At 41.7% G+C, this 19,818-nt stretch overlaps 1 long non-coding RNA gene across 1 annotated transcript in view; it reads left to right on the forward strand.

Annotated features, from left to right (window-relative positions):
* Positions 1 to 477: 477 nt before the first annotated feature.
* Positions 478 to 19,818, forward strand: part of LOC117368382 — a 40,541-nt gene continuing 21,200 nt past the window's right edge. Inside the window, exon 1 of the long non-coding RNA XR_004540952.1 lies at positions 478 to 592. This is a non-coding gene — a long non-coding RNA (uncharacterized LOC117368382). The remainder of the gene's footprint in view (positions 593 to 19,818) is intronic.

A 19,818-nucleotide genomic window follows, 5' to 3' on the forward strand; every position in this document is an offset into this window, starting at 1 on the left:
ATTGGCCCATATCTGGCTCACTTTTACTACATTTTAATTTCTAGAGTGGTGCAGTGGTTAAAGCTACAGCCTCAGCACCCTGAGGTTGTGGGTTCAAACCCACATTGCTCCTTGTGATCCTGGGCAAGTTACTTAATCCCCCCATTGCCCCAGGTACATTAGATAGATTGTGAGCCTGCCAGGCCAGACAGGGAAAATGTTTGAGTACCTGAATAAATTCATGTAAACCATTCTGAGCTTCCTGGGGAGAACAGTATAGAAAATTGAATAAATAAATAAAATACTTGTCTTTCAGTGAAATAAAAGAGGAATTGCTATGCATAATGTTAAACAGCAGAAGGCAGTGTACATCCACTATTGTTTCATTATAAATATGAGCACAGTTTATCCCGTGTCTGAATGTGCACATGATTTATGCACTAGAAAAAGCTACGTTTGTCCTTTTCTTCTGCAAAGCCTTTTCTCTCAAGGTTCAGGTTCAGTTTTATCTGATATACCGCCTATATCACAAGAAAAGCTATGCAGAGTCTACAAAGGGGGAATTAGAAGCCTGACTTGGTTCCCGCAGTTAAAATGCTGCCAAATTCAGGAGGTAAGTTCAATGGACAAATCAAGCAAGATTAAGTGAACAGAAAAGCTATTTGTCTGGATTTTTCAGCTAATCAGTAGAGGCCTTGCAAAAATTTTGGAAAGCATAATGGGAGGGAGATCTATTAACACTCCATACATACGCATAACTCTTCCGTCTGACTGAAAAGCTAGTAACAATTCTGTCCAACTCTTGGGAGTCTCCAGCAGCTGGATATATTTAACACTGCCTGAGGCAAGAGTAGAAATCTTGGGAAGTTTATGGCAGTTTTTTTGTCCTGCTCCTCTTTCTATCCCACTTCCTTTGTCATAACCCTATATATAGTCCTCCTACTGTCCTCCTCCCCAACGCTTCTTTAACCTCTGGGTTTCCCCTTTGACTCTTTATGAAATATGTGCACTTTGTCCTCTCTACTGTTGCCCTCTTCCCCCCTTCCCAGTTTGTTCTGCTTTATGTCCCCTCCCATCCCATCTTCATTTTTCCATCTGCACTTTTTTAACACCATCATCTGAAGGCTGTACCCATGTACAACCCCTAACATCAATCCTCTCTTTTATCATCCTTCATCTTTTGGATCTTTTCCAGATAAGCCCCGCCAAAAAGTTAACCCCCGCCACAGTTTTAGCTAACACCATGCTAAGTGAATACTTGGGGAAAGTGATATACAAGGGGGGGCGGAGCCCCCCTTGAACCCCACCCCCGAGTCATTATTCAAATCATGTGAATAATTTCCTCGGAGGGCTTCAATAGTTTAATAATTTATAAGGTGGCGTGGCTTAAGTTTTCGCCCGTGCACTTTATGCATTAGTGTTGGCGGGGCTTAAGTTTTCGCCCGTGCACTTTTTGCATTAGTGGCGGGGCTTATCTGGAAAAAAAACCATCTTTTATCCTCTTTATAGACTCCACACCCCTTTTAATTCTTTCCAACCTAACAGATAATGATATACAGTAGAAGGCCGCCAAAATATGCTTTCCTTGCATCAGCAGGAAGAATAATCTGGATGTGGGGGAAGGGGAGGAGTTGCTTGGAAGGTGTCGTGTCTGTCTATCTGTGTGTATATATGCTTCCATGTGTGCCTATGATCTGAAGAAGAGATGAGAAGGAAAGGTAGTTTGAAAGATCCATTTTTAAAATATGGTTGCAATGAATTAGTGTATACATGTGGAGGGACACAATCAAAACATATGTCTAAGTCTGATTTGGGCATATGGCGCTAGACGCCCAAAGTTGACAGTGGGAAAATGCCCATTTTTGAAAAATACGTCTAGAATATTTTTTCCCCCAAAAAAATCATCTCTCTGGACATCCAGACCAGTGTATCACAAACTGTGTGCTACAGTACACCAGTGTGCCTCCTGAGATTTCTGGTATGCTGCAACACACTGGCGAGAAGGAGAGTCGTCCACGCCAGCTACTTCCCTGCCACCCATACCTCTAGTTGATCATTGCCGCAAGCAACAACGTCAACGTGCTCCTCACAACCATGTCATCTCTCCCACTGATGTCACTTCCGGGTGCAGCACATAGGAAATGATGTCAGAGGTAGAGCCAACTGGGGCATAAGCAGCACGTTGAACTTCTTGTTGCTTGCGGCGGTGAACAACTATAGGTACGGGGAAGGGGGCAGGCATGCAGCAGGGGGGATTGGGGAAGGAGTAGGAGGGTGGAGACAAGGGTGGGGGAGGGGCACCACTACCCCAGGTACCTCTCACCCTCGTTATGCCACTGCTGTCAGGAAAAAATATTTTCTACGGATGCTAAGGTTTCTGATATGTGTGATATTTGTTAGGCATATTTTATTCAAACAATATCATCTGGGTTAGCATCTTGAAATGCAGTTTGACGGCTGCTGGTTAGCAGGTTTCCTAGATAGCTAATCTATATTGCTTCTGGATGACCAGCTATTTGAGCAGTTCATTCAATGTTCACTAAAAAATAATCTGAGTCAATTTTGGTAACACAGGGACCAGAGGGTTTTGTACCAACTGAGATACTTAAGCCAGGAAACTCTTTTGCAACTCCAAAGATTTCCGAAAAGCTTTCTGTTGTTCACGTTGCACCTGCACCTACACAATTCACTGCAGCTGTTGTTGCTGCTATAGCCCTTCTGCTAGGGCCTGAAATAGTTCTTCCATGATTAGCCTGCATCACTTCCATACTGTAATTAAAGAGGAGTAAAAAAAAAAAAAAAAAAAATCCTGCCTGTTTGGCTCTGACTATACTCCTGGTCTCTGTCTAGGGCAGGGCTAGTTTCTTTAGCCCAAATTCCTGGTTTGTTACTATTTTAAGGCCCAGAAACCTTGGAGGTTAATGAATTTGCCTTCTTTCAAATAGAGAAAGTCAGATCCCACATCTGCCACAATATGTAGCCGTGTGAGCGAGAGTTGGCGATGGAGCCTTAAAAGTCACAACCACTCAGAAAGTTGAAGGTAAAACAAAACTACTTTATTAATATTCAGAAGATGGTGCCAGTCTGTTCCTTTCACAGCTATGACAAAATGGGAATAAATACAGTCTTTTGGATTCAAGATATTCTCCCCATGGCCTGTTCCTAATAGATATACTCTCACCAAAACTTGGCTATAACTCACTAAACACTTAGGCTCAAATTCTATAAGGCGCTGCTAGTTAGGCACCAGCTTTAATTGATTTAATTGCCTTTAATCAACATATAATTTATCACGTCATTTAAAAGCAATTTAAAAAAAAGTTGGCAACTGCACAAACAGCACCAGAATTGCAACCACGACTATGGAAGCGCCTACCAATGTCTAAGGGTAAAACAGGCATAGTTAACCCTAGAAGTACCCATAGGCATCGGTAGATGTCTCCACAGTCGCATTTCTCATCACAGATAGGCACCAAAAATGTAGGCCTTGAAAACCCTGGCATACATTTCCAGTGCCTATCTGTGACATAGCCATGATTCTATACATGACACGCAATTGGCACCGATTTTGTATGCGGCTGACGATCGCATTGCTGTTTATAGAATCCAGATCTTCGTGAATAAATCAATGTACACTCTCAAATTAGCCAAAAAAACAACCGCACTGCTAAACGCCCAAGCCGGAAGAAATCCTCTGCATATCAGGCTACGGCAAGTCTAATTATTGGTTAGTCTACAAACTAAAGCACAGTAAAGAAAACAGTCTCTCAGACATAAAAACCCTACTCGTGCAAAAATGATGAAATAAACACTGTACCAGTGAAAATAAAAGTCTCAATTAAATGCTATAAGCAGACAATCACTGGGAATCCAAACATTGGTCTGATGAGCAAATGCAAAAAAAGAAGTACCGTACTTATCCTAAAAAATCTTCACATATTGTCTAATACATATGGCCAGATGTACCTCCACAACTCGACAAAGGGCCCCTTTGTTTTCTGATAGCTCAGTCAGGAGTAAATACAACTAACATTCAGAGCAGCTATCGCAAAAGAAAGGGGCCCTTTGTCGGGTGGGGAGGCACACCAAGCTATATGCATTAGACAATATGTAAAAACTTTAGACTCGCTATAACCGATATGCAGAGGATTTCTTTCAGGTTGGGTGTTTTAGCACTGAGGTTGATTTTTTTGTTAATTTGAGAGTATGCACTGATTCAATCATTGAGGCCCATATGCTACAAACAATGCCTTAAGTTAGGCGCCTAACAAGTTGAAAACACCGTTTAAAAAAAATTAAAAGCATTTTAAAACAAAAATGTAGGCGCCTACTGATGCCTTAAAAAACGGTGGCTGCATCATACCTACGGTGGTACTTTACAATGCCTAATGCCACTGTAGGCATGATGCATAGGCATTAGATTGGGGGAGGCCACAGGGACTATGGCCTCCCCCAAAATTGATGCCCTCCTGTCCACCAGGCACCTTTGTACTGCTTTTTCAGTATCTCCTAGTCCACTCTAACTAGTCCACTTCTAGCATATCCTGAACTCCATTAAGGTCACTTGCAATAATGTTGGTCATGTGCCAGTCAGAATGCTTTTACCCAAATCCCAGGAAAAAAAAAATAGCAGCCAGCAAGCAAAATGTGGTATCCAAAACTGTCAACACAATAAAATAAAATACTGAAATGCAAACAGTCAAGCTGGCTGCCAAATATATTAAATTTTGGCACCTGGGTGTGGGAGAGAACATCTAACACTTTGACCCTTGTACCTTGTTAGATCTCAAAAGATCTAAATTAAAACCTTGTCTGTTTAGTCATGGTGTGTCCTTAAGTGGGTGGCACCTAAAGAAACATCAGCTAAGGCCAGAAAACAATGTTTGCTGAGCCCATGTCTAGTTATCTTTACAATACAGCACTGGGAAGGAGCCCTGCAAGGTCACTCTAGCCACAGAGCATAGGTAGGATCCAACCATTTGAGAAGGCTGTGGGGGCGGAGCAATGGGTAGCAGCTCTTGTCACAGTCTCTGAATAGAATCCAGCCAATTATAAGACGCTGGGGTGTAGCACCAGAAGGCAAATGGGAGGGTAGCAAGGGCAAAGCCCTGGAAGGCAGTTCCTGTTCTGCTCGTCACACCTCATTCTGCCCCAGCCCTGCCCCCCCCCCCCAACCTCCTCTTCTCAAGCTCAGAGCCGCATCTGGAGAGCATCTACGTGGGAGAGCGTGCGTGGGTGTGATGAACTGATGTCACACGCATGTGCACCAGTCAGTTATGTCGGTGCTGCTAAATATTACAGTTAAAAGTTATGCATGTGGTTAAAGTTAACTGGATAACATTTAAAAATAGGCACAACAGATGTGTCTATTTCCAGTGCCAGCTCAAGAGATTACGGCACCCTGACCAATGCCCTGGCCTCCCGCCCCCCCCCCCCCCAGTCATTTCCCTCCTCTGACCCTACTGCTTGACACGCTGATCTATGAAGCCGCATCCTGCCAGGACTGGGCAGTAAGAACATAAGAATAGCCTTGCAGGGACAGACCAATAATCCAGCTAACCCAGTATCCCATCTTCACAGTGGCCAATCTAGGTCACAAGTACCTGGCAAAAATTTAGAATAGCAACATTCCATTCTACCGATCCAGGGCAAGCAGTGACTTCCCCCATTTCTGTCTCAATAGCGGACGATGGGCTTTTCCTCCAGGAAATTGCCCAATTTTTTTTTTTTTAACCAGCTATGTTAACCGCTCTTACCACATCCTCTGGCAAAATATTCCAGAACTTAACTACTCTCTGGGTGAAAAAAATATTTCTTCCTATACCTTTTAAAAGTATTTCTCCGTAACTTCAAGTGTTCCATATTCTTTGTAATTTTTGGTGGAGTAAAAATTGGTCCACTCGTACCTGTTCTACATCACTCAGGATTTTGTAGACTCCAATTATATCTCACCTCAGCCATTTCTTTTTCAAGCTGAAGAGCCCTAACATCTTTAGTCTTTCCTCATATGAGAGGAGTTCCATCCTTTTTATTCTCTTTTTCACTCTTCTTTGTACCTTGGACGTTATTGTTTTCAAAAATGACCAAAAAAATTTGACATACTTTTTTGGATATTTTCGAAAACAAAAACATGTCCGAGGGAATGGTACAGTTTAGGGGTGAAGAACGTATATGCACGACAAAAGAGCAGAACTTGGGTGTGGATGTATGTGATGATCTTAAGGTGTCCAAACAGGTTGAAAAGGTGATGGTGAAAGCTAGAAGGATGCTAGGTTGCATAGGGAGAGGTATGGCTAGTAGGAAAAATGAGGTATTGATGAGACCTCATTTTGAATATTGTGTACAATTCTGGAAGCCGCACCTTCAAAAAGATATAAAAAGGATGGAGTCGGTCCAGAGAAAGGCTATGTGGTCTTCATCAGAAGGCATATGGGGACAGACTTAAAGATCTCAATCTGTAAACTTTGGAGGAAAGGTGAGAGAGGGGAGATATGATAGAGATGTTTAAATACCTACATAATGTAAATGCACATGAGTCCAGTCTCTTTCATTTGAAAGGAAACTCTGCAAAGAGAGGGCATAGGATGAAGTTAAGAGGTGATAGGCTCCGGAGTAATCTAAGGAAATACTTTTATACAGAATGGAACAGTCTCCCAGAAAAGGTGGTGGAGACAGAGACTGTGTCTGAATTCAAAAGGGCCTGGGATAGGTACGTGGGATCTCTCGGAGAGAGAAAGAGATAATGGTTACTGGCGATGGGCAGACTAGATGGGCCATTTGGCCTTTTTCTGCCATCATATTTCTATAAGTTCAAAACGTCCAAATCAAGCCCATTTGGACATGGGATAAACCAGCATCTTAATGCACTGGACACGCAGACATGCCAACAGGGCAGTGAGGCACCATAGGGGGCACTGCTGTGAACTTCACATAAAGGGTGCCAGGTACATATTTCACCAGAATCCCCTTTTAGTGTATGCTGTATCCTCCAAAACTCCCCCCAAACCTACTATACCCATGTGTCTACCACCTCAATAGCCCTTAAGGCTGCAAGTGTCACCTATATGGCAGAACAGTAGGTTTTGGATGAGTTTTGGTGGCCTCACATATTCCACAATAAATATAGTGATAGGGTAGGATATGGACTTGGATCCCCCCTTTCTATGGTTCACTATACTGTCCATCAGGCTACTTCAGACTAGAGATCTGCATGGGAACGGGGATCATGGGAATCCCGCGGGTCATGGACATGGCTGAATACTGTAAGCAGTTTCTCCGATTGGGTGGAGCAGAGCTCATTGAAGGTAACATAGTGAATTGTGCTTTTGGTATCACATGAGCAGGATCCTCAGTGATGGGAAAGCCTTCTTTATGATAAGTTTCCAGTGAACTGAACTTTTGCATATATTTAAAAAGATTAAGAGAAGAATTGAATTGAAATTTATTTTTTTTTTCATTTAAAAAAAACTTTAAAATCCATTTGGATCAATGAGAAATTGGGTAATCAGCAGACTAAAAATTGGTCTTACTTGCCATCTGAGGATCCATTAGCCTTAAAAAAAAATTATAAATAATACAGATCATTGGTGAGACATCACTGAGAATAATGTGTCCATCTGTGGAGACTGTACATCTGAAAAGACATGCATGGAGAGGAAGCAATCCAGAGAAAGGCCATCAAAATGGTTCAATATTTTAGAGCAGTGATTCTTAACCTTTTTTGAATCACGGGCCCCTTTAAGAATCTGATGAAAGCTATGGACTCCCTTCCCCAGAAATATTCACATAAACACAACTTTGCATGCAATGAATATCATGCACTTTATTTATTGAGATTTGATTGTTTCATACCTATATGACATACACAAAGTTATTAAACTTTAAAGTAAACAATCTAAAAACACACTCCTTTTTTATGCAAAAAGTAATGGCCACTCATTATAATTTTGAATTACAATCCTCTTGTGCAAATTAAAACAGATCTATTACTACTACGTTTTCAATTACCGTTACTACCATTACTACATCTACTCTCTCGTTATCTGCGAGACAAATCAACAGTACTGGGCTGTATAGTGAATATAAATGTTAACTTTTATCTGACCCTCACGGACCCCCTGAAACCCATCCATGGATCCCCTAGGGGTTCACAGACCCCAGGTTAAGAACCCCTGTTTTAGAGGTATGTTTGAGGACATAGCACAGGTTCTAGTAAAATGTGTTTCACGGGGTCAATTCAACCTCTAGAAGACACCATCTCCAACACCAGAGTACTTCTCACTTCCAGCTGACCAGTCGAGAGAGGCCAGAACTGGAAGCATTGGGGTCATGCTACCAGTCAGTGTTCAGGAGCGTGGTCTGAGCTGTATGGGGCTCTGAACTGCAGCTGCTTTCCATATGGATGACTCTAGCCAAAACTAGTAATCCCTCACTTTCATGGTCACTAAAATCTTGGCAGTGGGCCACAATGTTCTCTTGGGAAGCACTAAGAACTCTGGCCCAAGCTATGTTTGTTTATATTTTAATAGACTATTGATTTTTCACAGCCTTGTGTATATGAGTTCCTTCAGTTTTGGTCTTAACTGTTCTTGTGTAGATGTTTAAGTAAACCACATTTTCCGTTTCTGTTATTTATTTTTCTCGGATTTGGGTGTGAGTGTGTATGTATACTTTTTGTTATTTATGATGTAAACTTGAATTCTTCTACATTATTCCATATGAATAGAGGCTGTCAGGGCATCAGAACAGCTTTTTTCAAGGACAGGGGCAAATTTGGTTTAGTTGTGGCCCCAGTGATCCACCTCATTAATGTGGAAAAGTGCAAGGTAATGCATTTGGGCAGAAAGAATAAGGAGTACGGGTACAGCATGTCAGGTGCAACTCTGAGTAAGAGTGAACAAGAAAAAGACTTGGGGGTACTGATAGATAGGACCCTGAAACCATCAGCACAATGTGCAGCGGCAGCAAAGAAAGCAAATAGAATGCTGGGCATGATAAAGAAGGGAGTCACGAGTAGATCGAAGAGGGTCATAATGCCGCTTTATAGAGCAACGGTCAGACCACACTTGGAATACTGTGTCCAACACTGGTCTCCCTATCTAAAGAAGAATATGAAACTGCTCAAGAGGGTGCAGAGGCGACCAACGAAGCTGGTATAAGGTATGGAGAACTTGAGCTACAAAGAACGACTTAGAAAACTGGGACTGTTCTCCCTCGAGAAGAGGAGACTGAGAGGGGATCTGATTGAGACTTTTAAAATAATAAAAGGAATCGACAAGATAGAGCAGGGCAAAAAGTTATTTACGATGTCAAATGTGACTAGGACAAGAGGTCATGGACTGAAGCTGAGGGGGGACAAGCCCAGGACAAATGCCAGAAAGTTCTGCTTCACACAGCAAATGGTGGACACCTGGACACCCGGTGGAGATTGCTGTGGAAACCACCATTCTAGGATTTAAGGGCAAGTTAGATGCACATCTCCTCGAAAGGCGCATAGAGGGATACGGGTGACTAAGTTTTCACCAGGTTACACCTGGCTGGGCCTCCGCGTGAGCGGATCACCGGACTTGATGGACCCAGGGTCTGTTCCGGAGATGGCAGTTCTTATGTTCATTCCACTGTCTATCAGTTTCAGAGGCAGCTTGATGGACTAGTGATTAAAACTAGGTTCTATCATATAGAAATCCTTCATTTTGGTTCACTTTGCCTTCCTGTGTCTTGAACTGACTAGCAGAGCTAAAGAAGCATCAATAGAAGGAAAGAGAAAAAAGAGAGTGGCAATAAGGAAACCAGACGAATAAAGAGATCAGTCAAGGTGCCTGAAGATGTTCATATAGGGTTACCATATTTCCTCTTTAAAAAAAGAGGACACCTGGCCCCGCCCTGCCCTCAGCCCTACCCTGCTCCACGTTCATCTTTGCCCCCACAAGAATCTCATATCTCCTTCCCCAAGCTCGGGGCCGTGTCTGGATGTCGACAATGACGACATCACATGCATGCATGTGACATCATTACGTTGACATCCACGCATGCACAGATGACTTCTAGGCAAGGTCCTGAGCTCAGGACCTTCCAAAACCCGGACAAACTGCCAGATTTTGGAAATCCCTTTGGGCACCATGACAGTTGTCTAAAAAAAGGACAAATCCAGGTTTTTATGGACATCTGGTAGTCCTATGTTCACATGTATTAACTAGGGAGGGATGTACAAAGAATGGTGACCAAAATGATAAAGGAGATGGCCCAACTCTCATATGATGAAAGGCTCAAGAGGTTAAGTCTCCACAGCTTGGAGAAGAGATGGCTGAGGATTGGTATGATAAACGTCTACAGAAGATGACTGGAAATTTGGTAATATGAGTTGGGGAGATGCCAGATCATGGAGGGGGAGAGAGAGATGCCGGGGCATGTGGGGAGAAAATGGAAGGAGACAGAAATGCCAGACCAGGGGGGGAAGGAGGGAGGGAAAGGAAGGAGAGGAGATCCAGAGTATGCAGAAAGAGGAGGGAGATATGGAAGGGAGGGAGAGGAGTGAGGTGTCAGGGTATAGAGGGAGGGAAGACAGAGATGCCAGGCCAGGGGGAAAGGAGGGAGAGAGAAATAGGAAAGAGAAGAGACCCAGAGCTGAAATGAATCATGTACAAGCGAGAGAAGGGGCACAGGATAGACAGTTTATGGAAGTGGCATAGAAAGAGGGAAGATGCCATATGGAAGGGGGAGAAGGTAGGCAGTGGATGGAAAAGAGAGAGAGAGGGTAGACAGTGGATGCCAGAGATGAGGGTGCTTTAAGAAGCAGCTTTTAATACTCTTAAAAGACACAAGGGGAATCTCAGAATGCCACTTGTCTGCTTATTGTTTGCTGCAGTACAATGTGGCAGCACTTGTCACTGGCTCACCCAAATGAGTCCCTCTAGTACGCCATTGGAAGCTATTTAAACATTCAATGAAAGATCTGAAATGGCGGGTGTTAGACATGGTGGAGGTAGGGTGGGAAGGAGGTAACCTCATGCAGACGCTAAATTTATAAGAGCTCCATTGGAGGCATGAATGACAAACTATGCAGCCTTTAGGATTGAATGAAACCAGTGATTGGCTAACTTTAGCTGAATAAATATAGGTGGATATGTTAGGTTTGGTCTATGGATTGTGGTGATTGATAAAGTTCTTTGAAGAACTTGCCCGTTGTGCGGATTGTGATGATTGATAAAGTTCTTTGAAGAACTTGCCTGGGGTGTGGACTGTGATGACTGATAAAGTTCTCTGAAGAACTGGCCTGGTATGTGGATTGTGATGATTGGATAAGTTCTTTGAAGACTCTGTATGAAGACTAGTGTATGATTGGGTATCCTATGGATGATGTCATCAGGGGGGTGTATATCATGCAGTAACTGAATGCCGCGGCCATATTTAGATGGATGACATATTGTAAGCAGCGTGAGATAGCAAATGAATGAAATGTAGTTGGTGAGTACTTGAAGGGAATGACATAATACCGATAATTATTCATTGACATTCCCCTCCCAATAACTCTTATGTTGCTGTGTTTGCTTTGTTGTAGTTAAGGCAATTCCCCCGTCCTGAGTGAAACGAACAATTGTTCGTTTCACTGAGGAAGATCCGTAATGCATTGGTGGGGAGTAGTGTAACAGCAACATTGCACTAGCAAAGCTAAGTTATCTAGGGGATAAGAAATGTTCAGTATATTATTTGAAAATGAATCAGAAAGAATGATAAATGATTGAAATGAATAAGAAAACATAGAAACATAGAAAATGATGGCAGAAAAGGGCCACGGCCCATCAAGTCTGCCCACTCTAATGACACATCCCCTAACTTCCTCCATGAAGAGATCCCACATGCCAATCCCATTTTTCCTTAAAATCTGGCACGCTGCTGGCCTCAATTACCTGTAGGCCAGCAGCGTGCCAGATTTTAAGGAAAAAAATGGAAGAGATAAAAATTCAATGAATTGAAATTTTGGAAATGACTTTAAAGATATTAGCATATTTATTTATTTATTAAAGAGCACAGAAACAGTATGAAAAATTAGAATTAGAAACAGTGTGAAGAATATAAAAAAGAAAAAAAGAGATTAGAATAGAATAGAGGGCACATTTGGGTGAGCCAGTGACGAGTGCTGCCCCACTGTACGGCAGGAACCAACAAGCAGACAAGTGGCATTCTGAGATTCCCCTTGTGTCTTTAAAAGTATTATAAGCTGCTTCATAAAGCATGATATAAATTTAAATAAATCTAAATAATAGTTTGAAAAATCTTTGAGTGGATTGATATTATAGAGTGCCTAATAGGATAGAGACAAGGGTGGACAGTGGACGGAAGAGAGAGAGAGGGCGAACAGTGGATGGAAGGGGCATAGAGAGGGCAGATACATAGAAGGGAGAGAGCGGACAGATGTTGGCTGGAAAGAAGAGAATGAAGAGAAGATTTTTTTGTTGATGTTGCTGTAGTAGTAGTATAGCTGTATTGATAAATGTTTATAATTAGAAAATGGAAATAAGGTACATTTTTTTATTGGACTAATTTTAATACATTTTTTACCAACTTTTGAAGACCAAAACCCTCTTTCTCAGGTCGGGGTAGGATACCATAACAGTGGTATACTGCTCTGAAGGTTTTGGCCTCTGAAAGCTAATTGAAAAATGTATTAATACAATAAAATAGTATTTTCTTGTTTTCTATTTTTTTTGTTTTATTTCTATTTTTTAATTTGTAAAGTGATGATTGTTATTTGTCAGTTTTTTTCAAATTTACATTTTATATTTTGCACAGTATTAGGGGACGTGTCACTGTTTCTATGGAGCTGCATTGCATGGAGTATTTGGCTTCCTAGGGTTGCCAGATGTCTGGGAAAACCCAGACATGTACTTTATTTAGAGGACTGTCCATGTGCTTGGAGGGATTTCCAAAACCTGGCACTTTGTCCAGGTTTTGGAAAGCCCCGAGATCAGGGTCAGGTCTGGATGTCCTCTGTCCACGTGTGTGACATCGCATTGATGTCTAAGCATGCACAGAGGACATCCAGACCTGGCCCTGAGCTCGGGGAAGGAGACATGCAGTTTGTGTGGGGGTGGAGCTAAGGGCAGAGTGGGTGGGATGGGGCTGGGGGTGGAGTGGGGAGGGGCCAGATGTCTTCTTTTTTTTAAGATAAAATCTGGTAGCCCTATATATATGGTTTTCCTATAAGTGTCTTTAGCATTTAGCATGCACTAATCATTATTGTACGCTAATCTGGTAGCACCCTTTGATGAATTCCCCTCCATAACTGATTAAGTGCGAAATTCAGCATTTGACCGGCTAAGGCAAAACACATCAAGATAAGACTGACTTTTATCCAGTTCCCTTGGCTGGTTAAGTGCTGAATATATCTGCAGTGAAGAACAAAAGAAGGACTGCAGAATGAATGTACAAGGTTCAGGAATATTTATTAAATGTCTATATGAAATTGTAATCCAAAGTGGTAACTCTCATATACACAATAATAATAACAACTTTATTCTTCTATACCGCCATTACCAGAAGTTTTAGGTGGTTTACACTAAGAGGAACTGGAAAGTCAGTGAAAAACAATCATTCAATAAAAATACAGTCATTCAATAAAATATTAGTAACAAACTTATAAACTCCTAAATTAAGTAATAAATTTATCAAAGAGAGAGGACTTGACTAATTTTCTATAAGAACAGTAAGATGTGGCTTGATGGATACATTCACCTAGCCAAGATTGCAGTTTACCTGGAGTACGGACCCAACACGGTTCTTGTTTTGGAGAAACAGTCCTTCCCCAGGGGTCCTATTGAAGAATAAAGAGGGAGATGTGTGAACTATGGTGGCTAAGAAGATGGAGCCACCAGTGGTAAGTGAAGCATGTGAAAAGGGAAGTGAATACCCAGTGGTGTCAGCATGAATGAAGTACGTGTGGAAATTGAACCAAATCCAAATATAAGTAAAATGTTGATAAGAGGTGTTCCAGGTATAAGTGAAATGTTGATAAGAGGTGTTCCAGGATCTTGAACGTGGATAGAAGCAAATAAGAAAATTATTGCATTGCTGTGAATATGAAAAAACCAGAATGAAATGAAAATATTACTGGGTTAAGGAGCAAGGAGAAAGCCCGTCAAAACCAAGGAAGAAACATGGGTGTGGGTGGATGCACAAATTGTGAGGGGCTGTGAGTATGGGACAAGAATATAGGACAAAAGAATAGGGTAAACAGTTGCTTAGTGAAGAGCTGGGGAAGATGCACATAAAAGCCAAAGGGGGGATGGAAAGACCAGGTACATACCGAAATGTCCAATGTATCACATGTGGAGAGTCATGTGCTGCACAACTCAATTGTTAAAAATACTTTAAAAAGGAGGAAAAAATAAAAGGAAAGAATAATTATGGAGAAAGACATTATACAGGCATACATTTTAATCTTTTTTATGCCTTTATAATGTCTTTTTCCATAATTATTCCGTGTTGGGTCCGTACTCCATGTATACGAGAGCCACTACTTTGGATTACAATTTTATATAGGCGTTTAATAAATATTCCTGAACCTTGTACATTCATTCTGCAGTCCTTCTTTTGTTTATTTACCAGAACTCCCCCAGCATTGCCAGTTTCGAATTGAGCACTAAATGCAACCAGTTATCCGCAAACAAGCAATTTAACCAGTCTGGATTTGTTTCTGGCCATTTAAATCATTTTGCAAATCGACCCCTAAATAGCAAACTCCCTCCCCCCCCCCCCTTTTTACAAAACCTGCGCGCTAAATGCTCTGCGCTGCTCCCGATACTCATAGGGTCAGGGCAGGATTAATTTGTTGAGGGCCCCTAGGCACCCAAGTACACTGGGCCCCCTGCCCCGCCCCACCATGCGCCCAGGCGGAAACAGGAAGTTGTGTCAGAGGGAAGCTTTGGGCAAGCAGCACTGCTTGCACAATTACAGTTTCCATTGCCTTTCTTACCCGCATTGCTTGCTTGACTTACTTTCCATCGATGGGGGGGCTCCGTTGCCATTTGGGGGGGGCCACATTGCCGATCAGGGGGGCCCGTGTTGCTGATCGACGCTGGAGGGGCTCATCGCTGTTTGAAAAAAAACAATGTTGATGCCCTCCTTCATCAGGCCCCCCTGACCATTTTGGGCCCTAGGCACGTGCCTACTTGGCCTATTGGTTAATCCTGCCCTGTATAGGGTTCCTATGAACATCTGGGAAAGCGTAGAGCATTCAGCATGCTGGCCTGCGCTAAAAAATGCTTCTGTGGTTTTGAAAAAGGGGGGATGGGGTAAATTAAATCTCTCTATAAAAAATTGGATGTATTGGATATATGTATGTTCCAGCATAACTCTGAAACGCATGAAAAGATTTCAACCAAACTTGGTATACATATGACTTACTATCTGGGGGAAAATACTGTGGGGGTGGGAAGGGGGTGACATGTAAAAATTATCAAAAACAATAGTTATTAGTGTCTAACCCGTGGTTTTCGGCCTCGCTGAGATGAATACTGACACTCCTGATGCCGTTTAAGTCCATGTTCAGCCCAATAGAGAGGGACATTCTTGTGGGAAGGGGGTGACGTAAAAATTATCAAAAACAACAGATATAAGTGTCTGATCCATAGTTTTCGGGCTCTCTGAGATGAATACTGCCACTCCTAATGCCATTTAAGTCCAAGTTCAGCGCCATACGGAGGGCCATTATTGCTGCTAAAAATGAAGATGTCTACGAAATAAACAATCAAATACTTCCTGTTTTACCAGACGGAATCATTGAATACAAGTCTATCGATACCGGAAGATTGGGATAAATAAATATCTGGGCAACGCCAGGTAATCAGCTAGTTAAATTATAAAGAGAGACAGCAAGAGTACAACCAGTACTCAAGGAGGTACTTCTTTGAGTAAAGGAGTGAAATGAATGCTTCTGGAACCAGAGGTTACTGGCCTGAGGGTCAGCCGGGACATATTTCCTCACACGCTTGGCTTTCTAAACCTACAGTGCAAATGACTTTCCAGTTAAATTTACAGGACAATCAGTCACAGTAAGAAAAACATATATACATTCCATGCCTGTCACAAGGCCTTGTTTGTTCAGTGCACGTCGCCAGCTTAATAGATTGAAGGCATGCAGGGATTTATGGCTTTTCTAATCGCAGTTTACTCCAGATGATTATTTTTAAGGAAATGGTTCCAAGGAATGTCAAATACCTGAAAGAAAACATAATTCTCTTAAAAAAAAAAAGAGAGAGAGAGAGAAGCTTTTCTTATGCAAGCATAAACACAAGGCAAAGGGGAATCAGAATTGGTGCATGTGTAATCTTAGACATGTCCTTGGAGGTACAGCTAATTTTGAACTAAAATCAGAGGTGGCAGAAAAACCAGATCTGAACAATGTACTAACTATTTTAATGGTCTTCACTTGTAATAAAGCTTTTATAGGGTTAAGGGTTATGCTCAAAGGGAAGCTCAACTAATGTGTAACTTTGTCAAACCAGAGAGAGGTAAAGCAGTGGCTTTTCCAGGAACAGCATTTTGATTTTTGGTGCACACGTAATACTACATAATTTTATATAGTTTTATCCTAGAAAGTGCATATGGTGTTCCAGTGTAAGGCTGGAAAGAGCACTGGGAGGCTCATTGGAGAGCCGACTGAGAGTCTACTTCATGGTGCAATGATTTCAGTTATAATAACAGCTGAAAAATAAAAGAGAGAGAAAATCTGAGTTCTCAATAAGGACAAGAAAGCACTGAGACAGCCATACAGAGGTAAAAAAGAAAGCAGTGGTGACATCAGTCCAGACGGTAGAGGCTCTATTAATTTTAGCACATTCAGTTATGGGACGTGTTATACTGCTTATAGTCTAAGTGGCTTACGTTTGGGTACATTTGGGTCTGTCCTAGTGGGCTCACACCTGGAGCAACGGGGGATTAAAGGGCATATATAAGAAGCGCCCAAAATTTAGGTGCCGATATAGGCACTGTTCAGCACGATTCAAGTAAAATTGGGTGCTATTTAGTGAATCACGCTGAGCGGCACCTATTTTGGAGGCGCCTAATCAATAGGCCAGCTCTAGGCACAACTAAAAAGCATCCATGCGTGCGCTTAAGCACGCTTAAGAGCAGTGATTCTGTAAAAAGGCGCCTAACACGAAGCCAAGCCCACGCCTAACGTGCATAGCGCCTATTTTTTTGAAGGCCAGCTAAATTTTTAGAGGCGCCTTGTTACAGAATCGCGCTTTCTTGATAGGCGTCTATGTTTCAATCAGTGCTGATTAAAAAGCTTAATTGAGCTTGTTCTTCAATTTAGATAGGCGCCTATCTGGTTGGGCGCCTCTGAAATAGGTGCATAACTTTAGGCACTGGTTACAGAATTTGGGCCTAAGTGACTTGCTCAGGATCACAGGGAGCAATGTGGGATTTGAACTCACAACCTCAGAGTGCTGAGGCTGTAGCTCCTAACCACTGTGCCACACATTCCCAAAAGCAAGCAGTAAGTTCCTGCTAGAGCTATTGAAAAAAGTTATTCTTTTTCCTCGAGTAACTCTTGTGGGGTACCCCAAGGCTCTCCGCTATCATCTACTCTATTTAATATCTATCTAGCCCCATTGGGAAGATTGCTGCATAGTTTAGGAGTCAAATTTTTCATCTACACAGATTATATTACTATAATAATCCCACTTATGGCCTTTACAAGGGAGGTAATAAACCAAATTTCCTCAGTATTAACTCATATTGAACAATGGACAAAGAGGGCAAAACTTAAATTGAATCCAGAAAAATCAAAATTTTTTCTGGCTAATCCTTCAGACAATATAAAAGAAAAAGAATTACATCTGAATGGCCAAACGTTTTTAATATCCGCTTCGATAAAAATTTTAGGCGTTATATTGGACCGCTATTTAACTTTGGAAGATCAAATTCTCTAGTAAAAAAATGTTACATAATCTTGTGGAAACTTCAGACGATAAGAAAATTTTTTTATAATGCATCATTTAGATCGCTGGTACAATCATCCGTTCTGTCCATACTGGATTATTGTAATATAATATATCTGGGATCTCATTAAAAAAAACTGCAAAACAGATTGAGACTCATACAGAACACTGCAGTCCACCTAATTTTTGGGTTAAAAAAGTATGACCACATTACTCCATCTTATAGACAGTTGCATTGGTTGCCTTTTGAGGCAAGAATATTATTTAAATTTGGTTGTACTTATTTCAAAGTGTTGTTTGGCATGGCACCTGCTTACTTGTCTCTATGCTTTGAACGTTATAAACCTAACAGAATCACTCGAGGGCAATATTTATTTGTCATTCCAACCATCAAACCTTGTTGATACAAGAGATTTTTTGATAAAATGCTCGGTTTTCAGGCAAGTAAAATTGACCAATGGCTAAGTACCACTATCTCCCAGGCCTACTCTTATATGTCCTTTAGAAAATTACTAAAACCGGATCTATTCGATAAATTTGTAAACTGATGTTCCAGAATAATGACAGGCAAATAGTATATTGATCTTTTAGCCAGAAGGTTCTTGAGGGCTTTCATTGTATTTTAGCAAATTGCATCTTATTCTTCTTTTACTGCATAATTTTAGAATTTTTACTGTATAATTTTAGTATCTTTATTGTATAATTTTAGTACTGTATTTTTATTCATTGTTTGTATAAAGTTATTAATGTATGTGAACCGCCTAGAACTTTGCGGTAGGGCAGTATATAAATAAATTATTATTATTATTAATCTAGGTCAGTGGTTCCCAAACCTGTCCTGGGGGACCCCCAGCCAGTCAGGTTTTCAAGATATCCCTAATGAATATGCATGAGAGAGACTTGCATATAAAGGAAGTGACAGGTATGCAAATCTCTCTCATGCATATTCATTAGGGATATCTTGAAAACCTGACTGGCTGGGGGTCCCCCAGGACAGGTTTGGGAACCACTGATCGAGGTCAAGCTTTGCATGTGACCTATTTTCTCCAGTCACTGGGAGACCTGCCCTACTGGTTATTTTTGGGCTCAGAAGCAAGAAATCCACAGTCTCTCTCTTTCCTTCTCTGCCTTCTGGAAAATGCATCCTCTTTTTACCTGAAGCCCAACATTCTTCTCTCACTGAAATCCATTGAGTCAAACAAACACTGAAGCTTCAATAGCTCAGAATCCATCTCTCTAGACCAGTGATCTTCACTAATTTTTAACTCAGGGTCACTTTAGATCCAATGAGTAGAAGAAGGGCATTACATATCCTCCCATGTGAGGTCATGACATTGCTGACCATGTGTGTCAATGACATCCACCCCGGCAGGCAAACTTCAAACTGTTTATCGGACATATCCTGAAGACATTTCCAAATGCATTTACCTTCACCTATTGAGAAATATTATGTCCTTCAAAGCATGTAGCTCCTCCTCCTCCCCCCCTTTCTGTCAAGACCTTGGTTAGAGAAGCGAAGAGTAGCAGAAAAAAAAAGCTAGAATGATGATGAGGGTCACTCCAGAAGTCTCCAAGGGCCAACACTGAACATAAGAATTGCTGCTGCTGGGTCAGGCCAGTGGTCCATCGTGCCCAGCAGTCTGCTCCCACGGCAGCCCTTAGGTCAAAGTCCAGTGCCCTAATTGAGTCTAGCCTTAACCTCCGTACGTTCTAGTTCAGCAGGAACTTGTCTAACTTTGTCATGAATCCCTGGAGGGTGTTTTCCCCTATAACAGCCTCCAGAAGAGCGTTCCAGACTTCTACCACTCTCTGGGTGAAGAATAAGTTCTTCTAGACACTCAACATCTACCTCTTCAGTCCGCCAACCAAGTGATCAGCATCCAGTTATAAAGACTCA

The sequence above is a fragment of the Geotrypetes seraphini genome, chromosome 10 (genome assembly GCF_902459505.1).
Source record: "Geotrypetes seraphini chromosome 10, aGeoSer1.1, whole genome shotgun sequence".
NCBI lineage: Eukaryota > Metazoa > Chordata > Amphibia > Gymnophiona > Dermophiidae > Geotrypetes > Geotrypetes seraphini.